This window comes from Nomascus leucogenys, chromosome 13, assembly GCF_006542625.1.
Source record: "Nomascus leucogenys isolate Asia chromosome 13, Asia_NLE_v1, whole genome shotgun sequence".
Classification (NCBI taxonomy): Eukaryota; Metazoa; Chordata; class Mammalia; order Primates; family Hylobatidae; genus Nomascus; species Nomascus leucogenys.
The window spans coordinates 105,341,156-105,352,384 of record NC_044393.1 but is presented as its reverse complement, the minus strand read 5'-3'; the positions used below and the strand labels follow the sequence as shown (position 1 = coordinate 105,352,384).

At 46.3% G+C, this 11,229-nt stretch overlaps 1 long non-coding RNA gene across 1 annotated transcript; it reads right to left on the bottom strand.

Moving 5' to 3' along the window:
* Positions 1-4,852: 4,852 nt before the first annotated feature.
* On the bottom strand, positions 4,853-10,249 carry LOC115837950. The gene is made up of 2 exons (XR_004032988.1): positions 10,167-10,249; positions 4,853-5,957 (listed from the first exon to the last, which is right to left on the bottom strand). It is a non-coding gene; the product is annotated as an uncharacterized LOC115837950 (long non-coding RNA).
* Between the last annotated feature and the right edge of the window lie 980 nt (positions 10,250-11,229).

Below are 11,229 nucleotides of genomic sequence, written 5' to 3'. Positions count from 1 at the left end.
ACCTCTGCCTCCCCAGTTCAAGCGATTCCCCTGCCTCAGTCTCCTGAGTAGCTGGGGCTACACGCAGTCACCACCACCCAGCTGATTTTTGTATTTTTAGTAGAGATGAGGTTTTGCCATGTTGACCAGGCTAGTCTCAAACTCCTGGGCTCAAGTGATCCACCCGACTCGGCCTCCCAAAGTGTAAACCTAAAATTTCTTATTTGTGACTTTTTTATTGTGGTAAAATGTACGTAACATAATATCAATCATTCAACCATTTTGGTTTGGTTTTTTTTTTTTTGAGACAGGGTCTCTCTCTGTTCTCCAGGCTGGAATGCAGTTACACGATCATACCTCATTACAGCCTTGACCTCTCATGCTTAAATGATCCTCCTGCCTCAGCCTCCTGAGTAGTTGTGACTACAGGGGCATGCCACCACACTTGGCTAATTTTTAAATTTTTTGTAGAGATAGGGTCTCACTATGTTGCCAAGGCTGGTCTTGAACTCCTGGGCTCAAGCAATCCTCCTGCCTTGGCCTCCCAAAGTGCTGGAATTACAGGTTGAGCCACCATAACTGTGAGCCACCATAACTGTGAGCCACCATAACTGGCCTCATTTAGCCATTTTTAAACATACAGTTCAGTGACATTAAGTACATTCACATTGTTTTGCAATGATTACCACCATCCATCTCCAAACTTTCTTATCTTTCCAAACTGAGACTCTGAATCTATTAAACACTAACCCTCCATTCCCCCTTTGCCCCAACCCCTGGAACTTCTGTCTCTATGAATTTGACTGTGAAGGTGCCTTATGAAAGTGGAATCATGCAGCATTTGTTCTTTTGTGTCTGGCTTATTTCACTCAGCATAATGTTTCCGAGGTTTAATGGTATTGTAACCTGTGTCATAATTTCTTTCCTTTTTAAGACTCAATCATATTCGATTGTATGGATAGACCACAATTTGTTCATCCATTTATCTGTTGATGGACCCTTGGGTTGCTTTACCTTCTGGCGACTGTGAGTAACACTGCTATACAAATATTGATATCGTACAGGCGAGGTGGTTCACGCCTGTAATTCTAATGACTTGTAAGGCTGAGGCAGGAGGATGGTTTCAGGCCAGCAGTTCATGACCAACCTGGGCAACAAGTGAGATCCCATCTCTAAAAAATAAAAAATAAAAATTAGTCAGGTATGGTGGGGCATGCCTATAGTCTCGGCTATTCAAGAGGCTGAGGTAAGAGGATCCCTTGAGCCCAGGAGTTTGAGGCTGCAGTGAGCTGTGATTGTGCCACTGCCCTCCAGCATGGATGACAAGCAAGACCCCATCTCTTAAAAAAAAAAAAAGTATTGGTATACAAATATCTGATTGAGTCCCCGCTTTCAATTCTTTTGGACATATACCTAGGAGTTGAAGAAACCTACATTTTTAAGGCAAAACGTCTCCTCTGCCATGGCAAAATCATAGCCACGAAAGAAAATTCAGATCTGGTATGGATGAGAAAACAAAGGTTGATTTAGTGTCTTCTCCACCCATCACAACTTTTCACAGGAAAATCACAAGACTGATGGCCAATGAGGTGCAGCATAAGGCTCCACACACATGGGGGTTTTCCTCATGAAACTGAAAATTGTGATGGGATTCACAGTCTGTTTCAGATCATAAATCCTGATTTGGTAATTTAAAAAATTGCAAAATTAATATGCAATAGACATTTAAACAAACATTTTTAATGACAACCTAGTGATATCCTGAAGTCTGGGTTTTACAGTCACTTCTACATGGAAAACAGAGAACAATAATAAACCAAATGCAGAGCCATGTGAATGCACATCCAATTGTCCAATGCCACACTAGAAAGCAAGCCCCCTTCATCCATCCGTGGCTCGCTGTATTTGTCTGTTCTCACCCTGCTATAAGGACATCCTCGAGACTGGGTAGCTTATGAAGGAAGGAGGTTTAATTGACTCACGGTTTAGCATGGCTGGAGAGGCCTCAGGAAACTTACCCGTCATGGTGGAAGGGGAAGCAAACATGTCCTTCTCCACATGGCGGCAGGAGGGAGAAGAATGAGAAGAAGAAGAGTGAAGGGGGAAGCCTCTTATAAAACCATCAGCTCTTGTGAGAATTTACTCACTACCACAAAAACAACATGGGGGAAACCACCCCCATGATTCAACCACCTCCCACCAAGTCCCTCCTGCCACAAGTGGGGATTATGGGAATTACAATTCAAGATGAGATTTGGGTGGGGACACAGCCAAACTACATCCCTCATCTTTCAACTTTTTATTACATTTTTAGACACAGGATCTCACTCTGTGACTCAGGTTGGAATTCAGTAGCATGATAATAGCTCACTGCAGCCTTGGACTCCTAGGCTGAAGCAATCCTCCTGCCTCAGCCTCCCAAGTAGCTGGGACTACAAGTATGTGCCACTATGCCTGCTAATTTTTAAATTTTTTTGTAGAGACAGGGTCTCACTATGTTGCCCAACCTGGTCTCAAACTCCTGGCCTCAACTGATCCTCCTGCCTCATCATCTTTCAAATTAAATTTGCTAAGTAGGTTTTTGATTATATTTTTCCTGGGGAAATATGATTACTTTAAAATATTTTATGTATTTTTGAGGTGCAAAGACTGACATACAGATAGTAAATAGCTCAGTATTAAGTAGGATGAAGATTGATAGCCATGGATCTTGTCCAACCCCCTCATTTTACAGATTAGAAAATTTGATCTCAGCGAGGATAGAAAATTACCCAGGTGGATGCAATTTCCAATTCTCTTTCTTTATATTAATATCATGATGCCTTGTTATTGTCCTAAAATTATTTCAGTCATGTTTCAAAGGGAGCCTTTTTCCTTACTTTTCAAGATTAGATCATTGAGCAAAGCATGCCCATGTGAGGCCATACTGGCCATCTGTTTGCCCCTGTCCTCCCCCTTTCTTCCTCCCTTATAGAATCTCTTTCTTCCTTTGCAGAACTTCCCTGCTGCTGCGCAGGTTCTGGACCAGCCCTGCCCCGGTTGATGAGCCACTCCTCAGGTAACACTGGGTAAGGCCTCTCTGTCGAAGGCACCTGGTCCGGATTCTGTTTCCCCAGGTCCCTCACCTCCATGACTGTTCTGAAGTGGTGGCTGTGGGTTACTGTTTCGTTCTGCCCAGGTAACATCATTTAAATATATATATTTTTAAGACAAGGTCTCACTCTGTCACCGAGGCTGGAGTGCAGTGGTGCAATTTCAGCTCACTTCAGCCTCAACCTCCTAGGCTCAACTAATACTCCCACCTCAGCCTCCTGAGTAGCTGCGACTACAGGCATGTACCATCACACCTGCGTAATTTTTGTATTTTTTGTAGAGGTGGGGTTTCGCCATGTTGCCCAGGCTGGTCCCAAACTCCTGGGTTCAAGCAATCTGCCCGCCTCAGCCTCCCAAAGTACTGGGATTACAGGTATGAGCCACCACACCAGGCCATCATTTAATTTTTTAAAGCATCTTATTGCAGAAAATTCTAAACATCTACAGAAGTAGAGAGATGAGCTTAATAAATCCTCACATGCCAATCACTCAGCCACAGCAGCCACCAGTGCATCACTCACTTTGTCTCCTCCACAGCCACCTTCTCCCTGCACCTGCACCCTCTTCCCACCCAGCTTATTTTGAAGCCAGCCCCACACGTGCCATTTTACCCATAAACATTTCAGGATGTACTGCTAAAAAAATAAGCACTGGGTTTTTGGTAAGCCATAACTACAGTTCCATTATCACACCCAAAGAAATTAAAAATACTTAACTCACCAAATATTGATAAGGACAGGAGGCAGGGAAGTTCTGGGCAGAGGAGGGCAGGTCTCCAGTGAGGGCCCCACCCTCAAACCTAAAAACCTGGTACTGTGGCCCAAAGTGAGAACATACATCAGTGTTTTCCAGCTCGAATGCTGCCTTTTCCAAAACCACCCATGGCCCCGCCTCACCTGCAGTCCTGTGCCCATAAAAACTCCCTGCTAAGCTGGCAGGGAGAGGAGAAGCAGCTGGACGTTGGAGAGAAGTGGCTTGAGTTCAGGGGAACAACTTGATGGCATTGCTTCAGAGGGATTGCCTTCCCACTTCGTCCCCTCTTCAGCTCCCCTTACCACTGAGAGCCACTTTCATCATCAACAAAATCTCCTGCATTTACCACCTTCAGTTCATTCATGCAACCTCATTCCTCCTGGGCGCCAGACAAGAACTCAAGTGCTACAAGTGTGGGTGCAAAAGCCTGTCACACTGACCCTCTGCTGAGCTGTTAACACTTAAGCCACAGATGGCAAAGCTAAAAGGGCACCGTAACACTTCCTCTGGGGCTTCAGGGGTTGCAGGCACCCTCCTTTAGACACTGCCGGGAGGGCTGGTATGGAGTTCGCTCTTGCCACACCCGAAAGCGCTCACCCCGACTCCTGCACATGCGCACCTGTGCTCCCACGAGGGGTGGAGGAGGAACTGAGTGGAGTTGGCCCCTGCCGGTGCCCACGCACTTCAGTTCCCGCCGGCAAAGAGGTCAGGGAAACATCCTGCTTCAACATCCGTCCTTCTGTCAGCCTGGTTCCCAAACTGGAATCTCTCCAGTTCCACTGTTATAAATTAAAACTCTAAACCCCTAAATGGATGGGAAAGAGTGATTGCCTAACTGTAGGGGCTGGGAACTGGGGGTCTGAGTAGTCCTTATCCATTAACCACTCCTGCGTGGCCCCAGCCTTGCAAGGAGTCCAGCACCTGTGGTTGTTCCCTTGTCCTTATTGGATGTAAACCAAACAGTGACTAATAAAGTCCTTAAAATGGCCTATTGAAAAACAAAACAAAAAGTGACAGGCAGATCTCAATCGGCTTAGAGATTTATTTTGCTGACGTTGAGCATGTGCCCGGGAAAAAGAAACACAAGCCACAATAGAATCTGTGTCCTGTGCTTTTACCAAAGAGGGTTTTGAGGACTTCAGTGTTTCAAGAGAAAGGAGAAAAGGGAAACAAAGAGGGTAGGCAAACAGGTGAGAGGCCACATTCTCTTGAGGCTCTGATTAGCACTCAGAGAATCTACATTTCACCTGTGTAAAGAATGGAGCCGGCCGGGTGTGGTGGCTCATGCCTGTAATCCCAACACTTTCGGAGGCTGATATGGGTAGATCACTTGAGGCCAGGAGTTTGAGACCAGCCTGGTCAATATGCCAAACCCCATCCCTACTAAAAATACAAAAAAAATTAGCCGGGCATGGTGGCATGTGCCTGTAATCCCAGCTACTCGGGAGGCTGAGTCAGGAGGCTGGTTTAGACCCAGGAGGCGGAGGTTGCAATGAGCCAAGATCGCCCCACTGCACTCCAGCCTGGATGACAGAATGAGACTCCATCTCAAAAAAAAAAAAAAAAAAAAGAAAAAGAAAAAGAACAGAGTTCAGGGAAAGCCAGTCATGCATCCGTCTCATGCTCAGTAGTTCTATATTTGACATGCGAAAACGCAGGCGTGGGGATCACAGCTGTCTGGAAACAGAAGGAAGGCAGGCATTGCATGACTCAGTTCCCTTTGGCACGGTGAGTTTGGTTTTGAGATTTTCCTTTCCTTTCACACAGGTCACGTGGAGGGATCCACTGGCTGCTCCAGACTGTCCACTCTGTGGGGTCATGTTTGTGTCCACCATCTGCTGACGTTCTTCTACACTGTGATTCAGGTTCCAGGTGTCTTGTAGTCTCATCAAAAGCAGGACTTCTGTTCCTGTGACTTTGGCACCTCATTTTGGTTCAGGCAGAGAGTAAGGTAGAAATGCTGTCATCCCATCATCTTGAAACTGTAGGGCCAGGTGTGGTGGCGCACGCCTGTAATCCCAGCTATTCAGGAGGCTGAGGTGGGAGAATCAATGGAACACAGGAGGCAGAGGTTGCAGTGAGCCAAGATTGTGCCACTGCACTCTAGTCTGGGAGACAGAGCGAGACTCCATCTCAAAAAAGAAAATAAAATAAAGAAACGGTAAGCTTTTTGTACTTAAAAAATGCACACAACTATCTAAAATAATAGTTTAAATCAAATTATCATTTTAGTTAAGATTTTTAAATTAAAAATCTATAGTAAGATAGATGATATCTTGCTACAAATATTCTTTAGGACTTGCTTTTTTCCCAACTTTCTAAGGGAGGGAGTTGCACTCTTGATATCAGACCATACCTTTGGTTAAAGGTCTTTAGATAATCCTGAAATTGTGTTGCTAAGTGAGGGTGGTATTTCTACTTAAGGGACAGACCTGGGAGCCACACAGACTTAGATATATATGAACCCCAATCTGTGGTATATTAGCTGTGTAACATTGGGTAATCAAACTCATCATTTTAATTCTCCAATAATCCTTACTTACAGGGTTGTGGTACGACTTAAGCTAATACACATAAAGTGTTTGTCTAAGGTATAGTACGTGCTCAATATGTGGGAGCCATTTTTATTTTCTTCATATTGGCAAGATCCAAGGAAGGGTGTGATGATCACGTGAGTACAGGGTAACTAGAAGGGTTCACCCCTTTTCACTTTTTTTTTTTTTTTTTTTTTTTTGAGATGGAGCTTCGCTGTTGTTGCCCAGGCTGGAGTGCAATGGCATGATTTCGGCTCACGGCAACCTCCACCTCCCAGGTTCAAGTGATTCTCCTGCCTTAGCTTCCCAGGTAGCTGGGATTGCAGGCATGCACCACCACACCTCACTAATGTTTGTATTTTTAGTAGAAATGGGGTTTCGCCATGTTGGTCAAGCTGGAACTCCTGACCTCAGGTGATCCACCCGCCTCGGCCTCCCAAACTTCTGGGATTCCAGGCGTGAGCTGCCACGCCCAGCCCCCTTTTCACTCCTTCGGTTTTCTATTTTCCAGCCACACTTGCTTACTCTAGGGCAGACCACCCTCAAGAGTTCTCAGGAGAGTTCGTGAGTCACGATACCCTTCTCCAACAAACCACTTGTAAGTTCCCTGGGTGACAAGTAACTTGCTCTTTCTGAATTACTGAACATACTCCAGAAACAAAATCTAGACAATAGACTTCATTCTACAGAACTGTTCCAGTTGCTGACAGTCAAGATGGTGGCTAAAGAGCATTAGAAGTTACCTGATGCAGATGCACCTGACAGCAATGACTCAACATAACGCGAGAATGAAGCTGTGGTCTAAGAAAGGTGTGTGTTCAGAGTCCTGAGCGAAGGAATCTGGGGGTGGCCAACTGGGAGGTTCTCTCTCCGTCTATGAAGGACCTCCAAACCCATGGCCATTCCTTGGAACACAGGCTGAACAGGGGATCGAGGCCCTCTGTTTTAGGTTAAATGAAGGTTGCTAGGAGAGGGCGCTAAGGGAAAATGCCACATAAAGTGCTTGCTTTCTACACCCAGTAGAGTTTTCCTGTCCAGCCTACCGCTCCTGGACTGCCCTGTATGTAAGTTTTCAGTAACCCTTATGCCCCACTCACTGGCTCCAAGTCTATTCTTCAGCCTGTGGGACACAGTGCCCTCCCTGTTGGAGTCAATAGGGGTCTGGCAAAACACTAGCACATTAATGGGGCAGATAGCCACACGCTTTGATTAGGAGGAGGAACCCCAGGCTTCGCTTGTTCAGGTAACTACAGCTGGACTCATGCAAGGCATCAAGGCACAAAGGGTCCTTGGTCGGCTGCAGTCCCGGGCCCCTCCGTCCAGTGCAAACCAATCTCCTGCCCTGCCATTCTGCCTTTCCTGCTTGCTCATTGATAAAGCCAGAGGAATCACACACATGGACAAGTTGCCTAAATTTAGTAAAGGCAAGTGAGATTTCATTCACGCTCACAGCCTTTGGTTTAGCTTCCCGAACTCCTTCCTAAGTGGTGAGAAGAGAAATTTGGTACACTTGGGTGTTCACCTCTTGAACCTCCCTGCTCGGCCCTTCGCTCTCCACCTTCTGCACTGGGGGCTCACCCAGCTTCAGGTATGAGGGTAACAGGTGGGGCTCCAGTGCACCTGCGCCATGCCCAACCAAACTCTGGACTAGAAAAACTAGGTCCTTATTCATGTAGATCTAGCTTCCTTCTGCAGAGGAAGAGAAGATCATTATACTTGTCTAATGGGTTCTTCCTACCTGCTGCACAGACAAAATCAATTCACTGAGACCATAGCATTGCAGTAAAGAAGAGTTTAATTGATGTGAGGCTGGCCACATGGGAGACAGAGTTGCTACTCAAGTCAGTCTCCCCAAGAACTCAGAGCTTAGGGTTTTTATGGACAACTTGGTGGGCAGGGGCCTGGGGAATGGGTGCTGCTGATTGGCTGGGGATGAAATCACAGGGGCATGGAAAACACTCTTCATGCACTGAGTCCACCTCTGGGTGGGGCCCCAGGACTGACTGAGTCACAAGTCATGGATCTGGATGGGATCAGTCCATTGCCAGAAAGTCTGAAAAAATCTCAAAGGCCAATCTTAGGTTCTATAAGAGTGATGTTATCTATAGGAGCAATTTGGGAAATCACAGATCCTGTGACCTCTGGCCACATGACTCTTGAACAGTAAGAGATTATAGAAGCTATATGTACATTTTAGCGGAATTCAGTTCCCTCCCACAAGCCTAATCTCGTGGCCTTTCCTTAGTCTTACAAAGGCAGTTCTGAGTCCCTGGGCAAGGAGGGATTTAGTTTTAGGGAGAGACTATTATTATCCTTGCTTTCAAGTCAAACTATAAACTAAATTCCTCCCAAGGTTAGCTTGGCCTACACCCAGGAATGAGGGAAGACAGCTTAGCGCTTAGAAGGAAGATGGAGTCAGCTGTGGCAGATTTCTTTTGCTGTCATAATTTTGCAAAGGTGGTTTCACATCACAGCCTGGATAACAGAGCAAAATCCTGACTCAAACAAAAAGAAAAGAAAAAATAGGCTGGCACAGTGGCTCACGCCTATAGTCCCAGCACTTTGGAAGGCCAAGTCAGGCAGATCACTTGAGGTCAGGAGTTTGAGACCAGCCTGGCCAACATGGTGAAACCGTGTCTTTACCAAAAAAATAAAAAATTTAGATAGGCCTAGTGGTGCATGTCTGTAATCCTGGCTACTTGGAAGACAGAGGCAGGAGAATTGCTTGAACCCAGGAGGTGGAGCTTGCAGTGAGACTAGATCATGCCACTGCACTCTAGCCTGGGTGACAGAGCTAGACTCTGTCTCAAAAAAAAAAGAAAAAAAAGAAAAGAAAAAGAAGAAGAAGAAGGCAAGGAAAGCCTCTTTGAGATTCGAGAGGGTGACCTGAACTGTTGAGTTGAGACTGCAAACCAAAAATAAAATTCAAAGGCCTCCAGCCAACTAAATGGACCCCTCCTCTCGGCCAAGGACATTCCAAAGTAAACCTGAAACACTAGCTCAGGCCATGATGGGAAGGGGTGGTCAGACTCCCCTCATTCTGCCCTCTTCACTTTGGAGTTCAGGCATGGCTGACCAGATTAACACTGAAACAGAGACCTGAAGAAGGACAAAGACTCTTTGCAGCCACAGGGTACCAACATGGCAGGTTGCTGGTCCTGAAAGAAATGGAAGTATTTTACTCCAAGATATTTTTCTTTGACATATTTTAAAGTGGCCTGCAAAGCTGTCTTTTGTGGGGAAAATCTACATTCTGTAGAGAATCACCTTCCCTTTCTAGATCTTTTCCTGATCCAGGAGATAATTAAATAGGAGCCTGGCACCTTCTGATAAGGAACAACTGCAATCTATTGTCTCTGAAGCCTGCTACCTGGAGAGGTTCATCTGCATGAGAAGAACCTTGGTCTCCAAAACCCTGCATCAGTCTGTTTTTACACTGCTAATAAACACATACTCAAGACTGGGAAGAAAAGGAGGTTTAGGGCGGGTGCAGTGGCTCATGCCTGTAATCCCAGCACTTCGGGATCCAAGGTGGGTGGATCACGAGGTCGGGAGTTCAAGACCAACCTGGCCAACATAGTGAAACCCCATCTCTTCTAAAAATACAAAAAAATTAGCCAGGCATGGTGGCAGTCGCCTGTAATCCCAGCTACTTGGGAGGCTGAGGCAGGAGAATCGCTTGAACCTGGGAGGCAGAGGTTGCAGTGAGCTGAGATTGCCACTGCACTCCAGCCTGGGCGACAGTGCAAGACTCCATCTCAACAACAACAACAACAACAACAAAAAAGGAGGTTTAATTGGACTTACAGTTCCACACGGCTGGAGAGGTCTCATATTCATGGCAGAGAGTTAAAGGCACTTCTTATGTGGCGGCAGCAAGAGAGAATGAGAAAGAAGCAAAAGCAGAAACCCCTGATAAACCCATCAGATCTCGTGAAACTTATTCACTATCACAAGAATAGCACAGGAAAGACCGGCCCCCATGATTCAGTTACCTCCCCCTGGGTCCCTCCCACAACATGTGGGAGTTCTGGGAGATACAATTGAAGTTGAGATTTGAATGGGGACTCAGCCAAACCTTATCAACCCCTTATCTTCACCAGGACATTCCTTTCTAGTCATCCAGTTCTCTAGATATGACTTAACTTTTTCGACCAATTACCAATCAGAGCATCTTTGAATCCATCTGTGACCTGGAGTCCCCACCCCACCACTGCCAGCTGTCCCACCTTTCCAGACTGAACCAATGTACATCTCACATGTGCTGATTGATGGCCTATGTCCCCCTAAAACATATAAAACCAAGCTGTAGCCCAGCCACCTTACGCACATGTTCTCAGGACCTCTTGAGATCCTGCCCCAGTCCATGGTCAATCATTTGTCTCAGAATAAATTTCAACTGTTTTACAGAGTTTGACTCTTTTCTCCAACAAGACCCAAAAGACAGAGTTTGAAGTAGGTACTTAGGGCCCAGGAACAGCAGGGAGGGACGGCCTGTAGCAAAGCAGCCTCAGCCCATTCAAGGCAGTGAAGAGCGGGGATCCCAGCACCTGCCTGGGGCTGTCTGGAGAGAGGCAGGCAAGGAAGACGGGGCTGGGGCTTCGGCCTGCCCTACCTCCCAAGGGAAGCCACAGGGAGACTGAAGCAGCATGGGGCAAGATTTGACTCACGACCTGTGAAAAGCTTCACCTTTCTCCTGCCAATCAAGAGCAAGTGAACAAATTATGAGGCCAGTCACAGTGGCTCACGCCTGTACTTTGTGAGGCTGAGGTGGGTGGATCACCTGAGATCAGGAGTTCGAGACCAGCCTGGCCAACATCGCAAAACCTCATCTCTACTAAAAATACAGAAATTAGCCAGGCGTGGTGGC